We start from the raw sequence: 13352 nt of genomic DNA on the forward strand, positions 1-13352 counted from the left end.
ATCTTTGTAGTTTCAAACCATGGGGTCAGACGCACTCTACTCGACAGCTCCCTGTCAATGAGGTCAGTCAGTCTTCTTCGATCGTTGTCCGGTCTTCTCGTATCCTTTTGGCTGGCAACACTAGAATTTTCACCCGCGGCTTTTCTGCCCGTCGTGTGCCACATCGAGAGCAGCTTGTCCTGGACTTGTTCTGTCACGGCACACATTTGGGACTTTGAACGTTACAACTCGGATGTTTCAGAGAACCACCCACCTGTGGGTATCCCGCGACAGTAGTTTACCCCTTCTTACGAGGTCCGGTACAAGGAAGGTATTGTCTTATTCCCGAAGTTTTCCCCGTAGGAAGCGGCGCTACTCGGATACTACCCGGAGGTGGGGTGGGGTATCCTACACCCTTTCGCGGCGTACCTGTGACCTCCACTACGCAGAATATGATGCCTTATCTTTGTAGCTTTGTTTAAGAGACCGGACGCACACTACTCAGATGCTCCCTGGCGATGGAGTCCTCCTACACCGTTCGCGGATTGCTGTTGTCGCAAACTCCTCTGCCGAGCAGTCATGATCCGGATGAACTCATCGCTGACCACACGCCAAGTATTGGAATCCGTACACATCTGCTGCCCCACGTTTTCTACTGTCGTGCCGGGCCCACAGACGGTAAGTATGTTGGTACGTACCGCCGTAAACCTCGGAGAGGCAAATATCACTAGCTGGGCAACATGGCGAAGCCACATGTTCAAACCGGTAGAGGTACTTCATGAAGCATCCATGACCAGTCAGGAGTTGCGTCATGTGGAAGTCCACTTCACCGTGTCTTCTTCTTTTGATCCAGCTCCCGATGTGCGGGATCAGACGATGGGTCCAGCTTCCAGTTGGACATCGAGTCCTCATTGGCGAGATCTCGTACGTTGGGAGCGTCTACTGTCGTAACAGTGCTCTGCGACGTAGTTCCACCTCCCCGTGGTGCAGAGTGGAAACGTGTCTGCAAGTCCGGTGTATTGCAGATGTACGGCCAAGAGAACTACACCAAATCCACTAGAGGCTGTCGACGGGTCTGCCAAACCCGCGCGGAAGAAGTGATGCACCCGGGTACTTAGGTACCAGTACTTGGGTGTGTGCGTGATGGTCCAACACGCTTTCGGGGGGTCATGGCCCTGATATGCGGACGTGACCGGAGGGAGAGCGATCGCCAACTCGTTTTGCGCTTCGGTGGGTATAGACCCGATTCGCAAAACGAGTAGATGCGCAAAGTGGTGGCCAATGGTGGGCCGATCACTTAGGGACGTGTTTACACGTCAGTGTCCGAGAGTCACATTCTGCCGGAGGTGTCAGGGTTCGACACGCGTTTCGGGAATTGTTGCGCCTGAACCGCGAGTGTGACCTGATGAGGGCGTTCTATAGCTCGATCTGCGCTTCGGGTGGTCAAGCGCCCGACTTGAAGATCGGGTAGTTGCACTGAGTGGTGACTTAAGTCAACACTATTTGTGAGTTCGGAGGAGTCTGAGTCCTACATGTGGCTTAGGGGGCTTACCCCTCCTACCCGCGTGTTTGAACAGAGAAAGTGTCGTCGACAACTCGCTTTGTGCTTCTGGATCTTGGACTGGATTTACAAAGTTAGTAGTTGCGCTGTGTGGGGACCTCATTCACACGATGAGATGTCGGGTCCTAACTCGTCAGGAGGGATTGCGCATCGAGTTTTGTTAGAATGAGGTATGCTGATCTAGGATTCGGAAACGAGTATTGCCTTGGAGCGCACTAGCGCGAATTGACCTCCCACTATTGAAGCAAAGTGTGTCAAACAGTTCGAGGTGGGAACAAAGGTCAGTGGCCCCAGGTGGACTTTATGGCGTAGGGGGTACAGTGTTCCTTAGCATTGTATCATGAGTCGTCCAATTGCACCCATGGACCCAGAGTAGCAAACTGGGGGGACGCGGTGGCTCGTCGTGCCTTGGAATGCAATCCGTAAATTGGATTTACCACCTGGGTTAACAACTAATAAAAAAAAACTGTCGTAACAGTAGACATCTTCCTCTAACAAAACCGAGATGGGCATGACGCCCAGCACTACGCAGGCGACTTCGGACGAGATAGTCCGGTATCTACTGATAACCCGCAGGTTAATCAGCCACTAAACGCTGACAAATCTCTGCAGGTTACACTGTCTTCCCAGGGCCTGCCTCCAGGCCGCTGCTCCATACCACAGGATTGACGTGGTCACGCTAGACAGTATCCTCCTCTTACTACTTCGGATTGCCAAGGAGTTCGACATCATGGCCATGTGAGTTCGGTCGGTCGTGGCCATTGTCGCTCTCTTACACTCGTAGTCGACATGACTTGTGAAGCTGAGTCTTTCGTCGATAAACACCCCTAGGTACTTAATTACGCGTTTGGACCCAATATCACACGGTCCAACTGCAATGGTGGTCCCTTTTTGGGGTGAGATCACGTTGGTGATCAGCACCATCTCGGTTTTGTAATGAGCTCAACGCAGGCACTTGGAGTGCATCGAGCTTTCCACTGCCTAGATAGCTACTGTGGCAAGTAGCTGTACATCTGCTGTCGAGAAGCCTCTTGCCAAGAGAACTATATCATCCGCAAATTCTACGAGTTCAGCTCCCGATGGGAGGCTTATCCGTAGGAGCTCGTCGTACGTGATGTTCCACAGGGCCTGGCCAAGTATAGACCTCTGTGGCACACCCGCTAAGACCTCTTGTCTCCGTATGCCCTCGCCGGTCATGTACTGTAGTTGGCGATTGTGGAAATAACTTTCCACAAAGCTATACAGATATGCCGGGACCCTCATATGGATGATCGACGACGCAATCGCTGTCCAACCGACACTGTTGAAGGCGTTCTTCACGTCCAGAGTAACAACCGCGCAAAAGCAGAGCCCTCTCCTCTTCGTTAGTCTGGCTGTGTCCGCTATCTCAATGACAGAGAGGATGGCGTCTACGGTGCTGCGTCCTCTACGGAAACCAAACTGTTTCTCCGAGAGTTCGCTCTCATTTTTTTTTTCAGTGTACCTCTGGAGTCGATTATAAGTCATCTTCTCCAGGACCTTACCCGCTGTATCCAGTAGACAGATCGGCCGGTACGCCGATGGATCTCCTGGAGGCTTACCCGGTTTTGACAAAAGGACTGATTTCTGCCGCTTCCACGTATCAGTGATCCGTTTCGTCACATATCGTTGAAATGATGACCGAAACATTACGGAGAACTCTCTCATCGCGGTCTTCAATTGTTGGAGAGACTTGACGATTTCGCGAAGTTCATCCACCGTAATCGTCTTTTCTATGCTGGTGTCCCAGTCGTACGGTACTATTGGCCAGCGTATAACATTGTGCTGTGGGAATAGCTCGTTGATGGCGCAACCCCCACTTTTCGTTCTTTGCTTTTTTTATCCTGCACTTTGGATTCAGCCTGGGCACAACCTGAATATTGTTAGCGGCAAACCACTCCATGGCTTTTTTCCATGATGGGAGAATGTCAAATCCAGCCGAAACTGCACAGACAAGTCATTTTTCTTCAGGAAAGGCAACATACACTTTTAAAGACACTTTTTCAGGCAAATTTCCTGATTGACGGTCCCGGTTGCAACGAAAATGTTGCTTTTCAAGCACCTGGTACAGATAGCTTGTCCAGCGAGATATTTTGGCAAAGTTTGATAGTTTAATATGCTTAAAATTGTCTGCCACCTTTCCCCTTCCGGTTTAGTTATAATGCTCTTGTTCTGGAAGCTGTCTGAAGTCTGCCTTGTCGCAGGTTTTGTCGTCTATTACCACGCAACCAAACTTTGTCAAAAATGTCGTATACAGCTTCCGTGATCTCATTTTTACCGTAAGCTTTGCTTATCGTTGCGATTTGGAGTCCTTACCTTTGGAGTCGATAGTTCGGATCGTTTTATAACTGATCCGATGTGCTTTGCAACACCTTCTAAAAATAAATTAAATTTGTAAAAATTAGGCATCATTTTAAATCAATTTAATTTAGAATTAAGAATTTCCGCGATTTGTTCTTCAGTTATACAAAACATTGTATGGAAGCCCCCTCCTCCTTTCCTTTTTCCCTCGTTCCCTCGTTCCCCACCCCAAATACCCTCCCATGCCAAATTTGATTCTATTTGCTCAATTAGTTTCCAAATACTAAAAAAATTGCAAGGGAGCCCTGCTTCCTCCATCCCTTCTGAAAAGAGGGACGGGTCTCAATTAAACGAGGAAATATTTATCGCGCCCAAATACCCTCCCATGTCAAATTTGGTACCGTTTCCTTGATCGGTTCTCGAGTTATGATAACATTTACCCTTCATTTGAGAGGCCCGCGTTCCCCCCTTTTTGTGAGGGGTGTGAGGGGGAAGGGTCTCAAAACACAAGAGGAACCTTCCCTGGCTTTCCATACTCCCACCTGTCAAGTTTCCCGCAAATCGGTTCAGTAGTTTCCGAGTCTATAGGGAACGGGTAGACAGATGAAAACGTAAAATTTCACAAAGTTACGACTAATATTTCCTTTTCCTACTTTTATTATAACAGCTGAATTTCTCTTAACGGTGCCCGCAAAATGCTCGAAACTCATCGAATGAAGATTTTAAAAGTTTATCTAGCTGTCTAGTCTGTCTTTCTTTTGAGTTTTTTTTTTTAATTATTTCTGCCATTTTTAACCATTTTGGGCTTTTTTTCCTATCAATAAAATTTGCCAATTTTTGTTTTGTCATTTTTTATCATTTTTAAGTAAATTTACTCTTTAACCATTTTTTTTAAATTTAAGTTGTTTTTATTTTCAAATTTGTGTGCTTGTCGTTTTGATAATTTTTTGGGTTATTTAAATCTCTCTCGAGTGTTTTATTTTCAATTAGGGTGGCCCTAAGCACCCATATTGAAAATTAATAAAGCACTCGCAAGAAAACGTGAGTTTGAGATGTCTTATAATAATTCCGATTTCTGTCCCTGAAATCAAATCCGATCGAGAAGAAATTTGGCACATGTCAGTTTTTTGGGCCAAACAACAAAATATATATGATTCGTTTTTTTCGATTTAACATGGTCATTATGACTGCCACCCTACTACATGTTGCTTAAAAAGATACTCAAAACAGTGATCAGCAGGTTACAATTTGAAGTTTCGCAAAATAACAAAACTGTTCCTTTTAAATATTGAATCACCATAAACTAATTTGAAAACGGGGGAACTCTTCTCGGTCCGGAAATGGATTGTGCGGTCAGGCGAAGCCTCACCTTTCAAACGCTTCCGATGTGTAAAGTTTCCCAACTTCCAACCACCTTCATCTGCGGAGAGTGCTTTCTCTTTACCAGGGGTAAAATCTGGCGGTCTAAACATAGCGAGGCACAATTTAGAAGAAATTCTAGAGGATTATAACCTTTCCAAGGGCTGGACTACTTAAAACTATATCCGGTACCCCGCACTTCAAACGAATCCTAAACCACCGGACCTTTTTCTTCGTTTTTCCTTTTAAACCGGAGCTAATACTAGTGGGATTCGACAAGCCACTTTTCGGGAGCAATTGGAAGGTGACGGAAGGTTTGAAAATTTTATTTTCTATGACTTTCACATGCTCCATTAATGTTATGCTTCGAGTTTGTCTCCAGGTTTAAATTTGGAGTTCTATTCTGTAAGTTTCATTCCGAGTGATTAAACAAAAAAGAGTTCCCACCTCGGAAAACATAACTAAGAAACTAGTCGTTTTCGATTTCCCCGGACAGTCCGCAACAATCTAAAAGCCACTTACCCTGACTAGCAGCTTACACCTCATCCTTCACAGGATCTGTACCGAAAACGGACAGTTTCATTCTAACTTCAATTATTGCTGTTGCCGGTTTGGTTCTGTATTCGGCATCCGAAAACCTCCAGTCCATTTTCATCGCCCTTCATCATCGAATCGCACCGCACAGCCGGCCACTATACGAAGCCAATCTCATTTTCTCCAGGACCACCAAAAGGAAAGAATCGCATTAATCGCAATGGTTTACACCGAAAGTTTAGGGGGAGTTTCATCAGAAGCAAACTTCTGAAAGTAAGTTCTTCTTCTCAAATTTTAAGAAACTTCAAAAGATTCCTGCAATCAAAATTAAAGGATTTTTTTTTAAATTTTCGAAGCTTTGGGTGTACCCAAGGTTCAGCCCCAAATCTTCACGCTGACCCAGAATTCCGGACAAGCACCAACCAGAACGCAAACGGTTTTGTGAAATTTGTGCGAATCTTTCGAAGAGTAAACTTTCTTCTTAACAACACTGAAGCCAGGCATAGGATTAGTGTTTGGAGCTAAACAAGTCGGGTGGGGTTTGAGAAATGAACCGGTTAATAATTTATCCCTTTAAGGGAATATCCGCAAAACATCCGATTAGAAATTCATGGGTTGATAAATGTTTCACTATATACTTGGAGATAGATCACTGGACCTCGGGGGGGCACCAGAGCCAAGTCCGGTCCGCTTCCAGAAGGTCCAGTCAAATTATAGTCGAGAAGGATTTGCTGCTTCATTCGGGGCAAGGTTTTAGATTAAACTTTGCTGGAAGGGCATAAGATCAGCAATGAATTAGGGATGAAATCGATTCGTTTTAATGTAAAGCTCTTTATCTAACATTCCTCGATAGTATAGTGGTCAGTATCCCCGCCTGTCACGCGGGAGACCGGGGTTCGATTCCCCGTCGGGGAGAGATTTTTTTTGGGAAAAAAAAAAATTCAAAACAATAACCATTAATATTAAAAAATAAATATGATACTTTTTGGAGTAAAATGAAAAAAAAAGTGCAAATCTACAGCGAACGCAAAACTGAGTTTTTCTGACCGTTTTAAGAGTTCCGAAAATACAGGACTAGTTGTTCCTGATTTCAGAAAAAAAAAACTAAATAAATATGTATAAGAGAATATAAAAAGCACACGAGTTGGCAATTTTATTTAATACAAACCATGATAAATAGAATTTCAGAAAATGTATTTCCCTTTTACAAAATGTTGATCCGGTCTTCAGCCAAGGAAGGGTCTAAAGAAGGATGGTGGCAATGGATGTATGGGAAAAAATTCATGCCCGAATTTTGAAAACCGATCTTAGACATTTACTAGATTAGGCCAAAAAAATATCTGTGACGTTTCAGCTCAATCGGACTTGAATAAGGGGGGTCTCAAAGCGCTCAAAGTTTCGCTTTTTACCCTAAAAAATCACCCAATGGAAGTCAGAAAAATCTAAATTTTAATTTTTATGCCAAATGACTTAGAAATGCATGAAACGCCGAGTTCTGGTGTAGTCTCGAAAATAAATTCCCAAAATTCGAAATTCGACATGAACCATTTGGTTGCCACCCTAATTTATACACAGAAGTTTTTTACGCGTTTTTTTGCACGATTCCCTAAATAAGTATGGTTTCCGAAAAAAGCACGGTCTTTTTCGAAGCAAAACACCTATGAAATTAAAAAAAAAATGAAAAATCTTAGCTCTGAGGCTTTGAGGGTGAGACCTAAGATAATGGACCAGAGACATGAGGTATGAAACAGGAGACATGAGACCTGATACTTGAGACCTGAGCTCTGAGACTCGAGACCTGAGATCTGAGACCTGTGACATAAACTATGAGACATGAGATTTGAGACTTGTGACCATAGGCCTGAGATTTGAGACTTGCACCTGAGAGTTGAGACCTGAGACATGATATCTGAGAATTGAAAACTTAGACCTGAGAGCTGAGATCTGAGACATAAGAGCTGAGACTTGAGACCTGAGACGTTAGAACTGAGAGGTGGGAAGTGAGACGTGTGGCGTGAAAAATTAGAGGTGAGCCGTGAGAAATGCGAAGGAAGACGTGGGAAGTGACGAATAAGACGTGAGAAGTGAGACGCTCACTTGTCACGTTATACTTCTCGATTCTCACTCCGCACTGCTCACGGCTCATTTCACACTTCTTACTTCTCACGGCTCACTTCTTATGTATAATTTCTCACTTCTAACTTCTCATGTTTCACGTCTCACACTTCAAGTTTCATTTCTCACCTTTTACTTCTCACGGCTAACTTATCACGTCTCAAGTTTCATGTCTCATGTTTTATGTCTAAGGGTCACATGTCTCAAGTGTCATGTCTCATGTCTCAGGTCCCAGGTCTCAAGTTTCATATCTTATATCTCAGGTCTCTTGTCTCAAATCTCAGTTTTTGAGTCTCAGGTCTCAAGCCTCAGAACTCATGTCTCAGATCTCTGGTTTCGTGTTTCTGGTTTAATTTCGCAGGTACTGCCAGTCCCAACTTCAAGTTTTATTTTACACGGTATTCCGCAATGAGTATGCTTTTTTTCACACGGTTTTTGGTGATAAAACACGATTTTTTGCAGGTTTTTTTCAATTCCAGTGTAAAAAAACATACTGTACATTATCGTTCAACACTACAAAGTTCAGCCAATAATGTGAAAAATGGAGTTTTCTATCAATTCACTGTTTCATGTTTTTAGATTCATAATACTAAACGACTTTCAAGGGTTGCTTATGTACACTTTTATGTCTTAGATTTTAAATAAAACAAATTTTCCTATGGAGAGCTTTCAGATACCACTGTAGGCAGGGTGGATTTGATTCAAATCAAAGTGACATAAATCATGATTAATATCACGATTTAAATCACTTGATTTTGATTAGTGATTTAAATCAAAGTTCCTCAGTGAATAAAATACCTGAAATTTAGTGAGCATGGAATGGTTTTAATTTCATTTTTACACGTTTTCAAGCATTGAAGCATCCCCTCGGGAATTTAGAACTGATTTTTTTTTCTTGCTCCTTGTGATATTTCGAAAGTTGTGATTAACGAGGATGTCGAATTCTTGTCCACGTAGAAGAGAGTTGGAGTTTGGATAATGTCCTCGTGGACATACTTCATGAAATCACTCAAATTTAATATATTTTGATATGAAGTTGGCTTTGCAAATAATGTCCGCTTAAGTCTGCTCAAAATACTGTTTGTTCATTTCTTTCAAGCGAAATGAAATCAATTTTTCTTTCTTTTTTTTTATAAAATCATATGATTTTTTATATTTTCGCTTAAATTTTAACGCTCAACGTTTTTAAAAGTTATAAATTAGAATTTATTCTATTTGTTTGATATCAGCACCAACATGGGTATAAAAGACAAAATAAACAAAACCCGTTTTCAGTGGATTCAAATAGCCCAATAGGAGCTCTACTTAACACAAAAACCGTTTTTAACTTTTCAGTTTTCGTAAGATTTATAATGCAGTTTGAGCAAAGGATCTATAAAATTTAGAGCCATAAAATGACATTATCCTCACACAGATTGTCTTTTACACCCTTTACTCCACAACAAAGCAAACGGTCTAGATGCAAAACATCAAAAGGGGAAAAATGCGGAAAGCTATTCACTCACTCCTGTAGCGAGAACCATAATCCTTTGTCAAAAAATAGGGGAAATTTTATTTCTATCTCACTCACACATATGAGACAAACCGTACAAAGCAAAGGGTGTAAAAACAATTAGACGAATTTCATACTCCAGCTAGGGTCTATAAACAATTGCGAGCTATTTTTCCATGATAATACCGTCTTACCGATAAAAACATATTTAGAATGATCCTACGCATCGTTTTGACCATATAGACTTTGAAGATTCCTCGTGAATTTTAATTAGCGATTTAAAAAAGATTGCAAAATTTTCAAACGCGTTTTTCTCGAAACGTCATATATGAACATAGACCCTTTTCTCGTGTTAGTGCTGATATTTTGATTTCTCTGAACCAGGAGAAAAAGAAGGCTGATTGAGTGCTAAATTCTAACACGTCCGTCTATAAAAAGTGTTTGGTGAATTTCGATAATATTTTCATTCAGTAAAGGAGTTGCTCATTTGTTAATGAAATAAATCATTTTAGTTTAAAACAACTTTAAAAAATTGCATTCAAACTATAAAATTAGACAAGGACAGTGGAGAACATGCATAACAAAGGAGTAAGCTTACGAAGGAAATTACCAAAATTTTCCAAGACAACCATCAATCGTTTCGAGTCGTTAGATACAAAGTCGAATCGATGTGGATTTAGTTTGAAAAGCATTGGTCTTTGATGAATGTTGAAAATCATGAATCATGAATGTTACACTTATACAGCCTTTATAGAGCTGAGTTTGACAACTCAATTTTATCACATGATTGAAGATGCCAAAATATTTCCCTCAAATGCAATTAATAGAACAAATACTATTTGAATAAAAAAATCTGATTGAAATCAAAGAAATCCGATTTCAATCAAAAAAATCTGACTTTTTCGATTTTTTTTTGAAACATAGTTATGGAATTTTCTTCTTCTGAGATTGCGAAAAATCATGACCAAAATAGATAATTGACATTCTTTTTTGAAATTGTATTTGATTTTTCCAAGGAGCAACCACTCCCCCCTTCCCCCTCCCCCCCTCCCCCCCGGAATGAAGGATTAAGTCTCTTTCAATAAAGGATCAAGTCTCTTAACTTCAAAAATATCGCATTTTTTTTACTTTTACGAAAATGCTTCTAGCTAATCTACGGATTAATGTATCGTTCCAACTTTGGGAGCATATAAACTTGAAATTAAACGCTGTCCAAAAATGCAAAAAGACAGCGAGTTGCTAAATTTTTCCAAAAAGATATGATGAAAAGATATATCTTGCACTTCAACTTAAAATTTAGCAAAATTTTGTACTGTTATTAATATCTGAAGTCCATACTTGATTTCTTGATTACGCAAAACAAGCTCAAATCTAAATTCTAAATTGAACAAAGATATCCCATTTCTTGAACATAAATTCCGACTCCAACCTCTAAATCTTGGAATGATTGTGAATTTGAAATCAATAAAAACAGAGACATAATTTATCCTGTTGAATTTGATTTTTTTTTATGGGTTTATAAGCTACCTGGCTGACCCGGAAAGGAAAAACAGAACGGGGGACAGAGGAGGAAAATTTACATGAGAGTAGAATAGCTTAGAGTAGGATAGCGGCAACAGAGCCCTAGGGTTCTGAAGCACCAGTTGAGGGAAGCCTTAAGATAGTGCTCGACGGACTGGGACAATTAGGCCTTACTTGAGGCCTTACTAACAGTATGATGACATACGCCAAAGTCTTGAAATCATTGTCCGAAGGGTTCAGTATCTCACCGTAGTTGAATTTTCCCTACCTGTCACCTAACCTTACTCGTTTCAATAAATTTGAATTTTTTTTGAATTTAATGAATTCGACACTTTAAAATCTTGTGCGAGAAGGTCTACCCATTTATATCACGGCTTCTTTATTGTTTGAATGTGAAATATAATTTAACTAAAGACAAATCTACTACAGAAAAAAACCTATTACAACGAAAAAGATTTTTTAGAAAGCAGTTCAAACAGCATTCTCATCCAACGAGCCTCTAGATCTTGTAAAATGTTTTATTTAAGAATAAGCCTTCGAAATTCATAAACCGCAAATGCACACTTACTAGAGCATTGGGGATACGAATACCACCATTATATATCGATTCTATTTCTATACACCATATCAGTACCTAATTGTTAACGTTCTCATTCAACTAATTATGGTATCACCCACCTATCCAGTATCCTCAATACACTATCATAAAAGATTGATTACAGTTTTCTTTCTTTCACATAACTATCTGTTATAACCTAACTTGCGCATGGTGGTCAACAAGTGGAAATATCAACTTTCAAAGGGCTAATTGTGATATTTCCACTCTTTTTGTCCGATGGAAGGGAGGTCAAGTGTTTCAACTCCCATTCACCTTATCAACATGGATCACCAAAGAAAAAATATATGTCATTATATTTTTAAACCACTTTTAAATTAAGTTTCTATGATCTCATATCGAATAAGGTTATGTGCTACCGCCCTGTCAGGTTCATGTTAGTTTTTGAGCTTGTTTCCAAACCGTAAACTTCCATAAACACAAGAAAGCACAACATCGCCGTGACCCAATAGAGCCTAGGGTACGGAGAGACATAATTTATCCTGTTGAAATTGAAGAGATTTTAAATTCTATCATAAAATTGGTTTTCCGATATACTTTTAATGATGGAATAAAATGAATTGAACATTTCATAAATTGAAATCAGAGTCTAAATTTTCAGTTTCAATGAAACGCGTTCTTAAAATTGAATTTTAAGAATAAAATACTTGCATCGAGTTTCACTTTGGAAATAAAATTTCATATCCTGAGAAAATATCAAGAACCTTCTGCACTTGAGCTTTATTTAAATTTGCTTGTTGAAAAGTGGAAAAGTAGGAAGATTGAAATTTCGATTTTGAAATCTGGAAGAGTTGTATAGTTTAGATTTTAATTACGATTTCTTGAAATTTTATGTGATTTTAATATGGTTTTTGATATCCTAAAAATCATGTAAGAAACTGACCATTTTTTTTTGTTTTCGTTTAAAAGGTGATTTGTTATTTTCGAATAAACATATAAAGGTACCAAGAGCCATTAAGCCATTATAACTTTATTTTTTATTTAAAAATCGTACTTGAAATTCGGAAGTTACATTATTTGTACTTGAAAATCCTGCATGGAGTTTAGCGCTAAAAATAATGTGCTGCATTTGAAAATTTTAACCTAACATCAAGCAATGTGTGGAAATGTTCACAGCCGAACAGATTAAATTAATTATATATACAGAATCACAATAAAAAAAACTCAAATGACAAATTCTTCGCGCCAACACCGCTCACGAGCGAATTTTATCCGATCACGAATAAAAAAGCACAAACTCGTCGACAATTTCGTTTTTTAAATCACATAAAACCAACGGAAAAAGAGAGAAAAAATATTTTAAAATGTTTAACATAATTTCGAATCTAAAGTTTTGTTATAGAAAAAGTGTAAATTTTGAATTTTTTTTTACAAAATAATTAATATAAAATATGATTATGGATTGATTTTTTCGCTTTGAGCCTAATCCGTTCTTGAATGTCAATATGACACTACTGGAAGTTTGGCGGCTTCTAATTTTATTCGGGTGCATCCAAATAGAAAAAAATCTTCGGCGACCCTCAATGAATTCTTGGAATCTTTTATTTTGCATTACAGACCTCGTTCGATTTTGGCAACACGCCCGTACATTTTGTGTTGCCAAAATCGCATGTTGCCAAAATCGAACGGTTTTTTCCTTAAATTTTTTTAAAGTTATTTTTAAAAAAATAACTATTATTATTATCAAGAACGTTATTTTTAGTAAATTTTCGATCTTTTGTAGTCGTTTTTTATTTTTTTCATCACGTTTTTGATGCATTTTGCACTTTTCTAAATTTGTTCTTAATGTTTGTTTTAATTTATCATATTTGCTGTTTTTGTCATTCTTCATCATTTTTTAGTTATTTTTTGTCATT

At 39.6% G+C, this 13352-nt stretch overlaps 1 protein-coding gene and 1 non-coding gene across 6 annotated transcripts in view; one reads left to right on the forward strand and one right to left on the reverse strand.

Annotated features, from left to right (window-relative positions):
- LOC129738847 (polypyrimidine tract-binding protein 2) overlaps positions 1 to 13352 on the reverse strand; it is a 595573-nt gene that overhangs the window by 562238 nt on the left and 19983 nt on the right. The window lies entirely within an intron of this gene.
- On the forward strand, positions 6596 to 6667 carry Trnad-guc (transfer RNA aspartic acid (anticodon GUC)). The gene has a single exon. It is a non-coding gene; the product is annotated as a tRNA-Asp (tRNA).

Source organism: Uranotaenia lowii, chromosome 1 (genome assembly GCF_029784155.1).
Source record: "Uranotaenia lowii strain MFRU-FL chromosome 1, ASM2978415v1, whole genome shotgun sequence".
Classification (NCBI taxonomy): Eukaryota; Metazoa; Arthropoda; class Insecta; order Diptera; family Culicidae; genus Uranotaenia; species Uranotaenia lowii.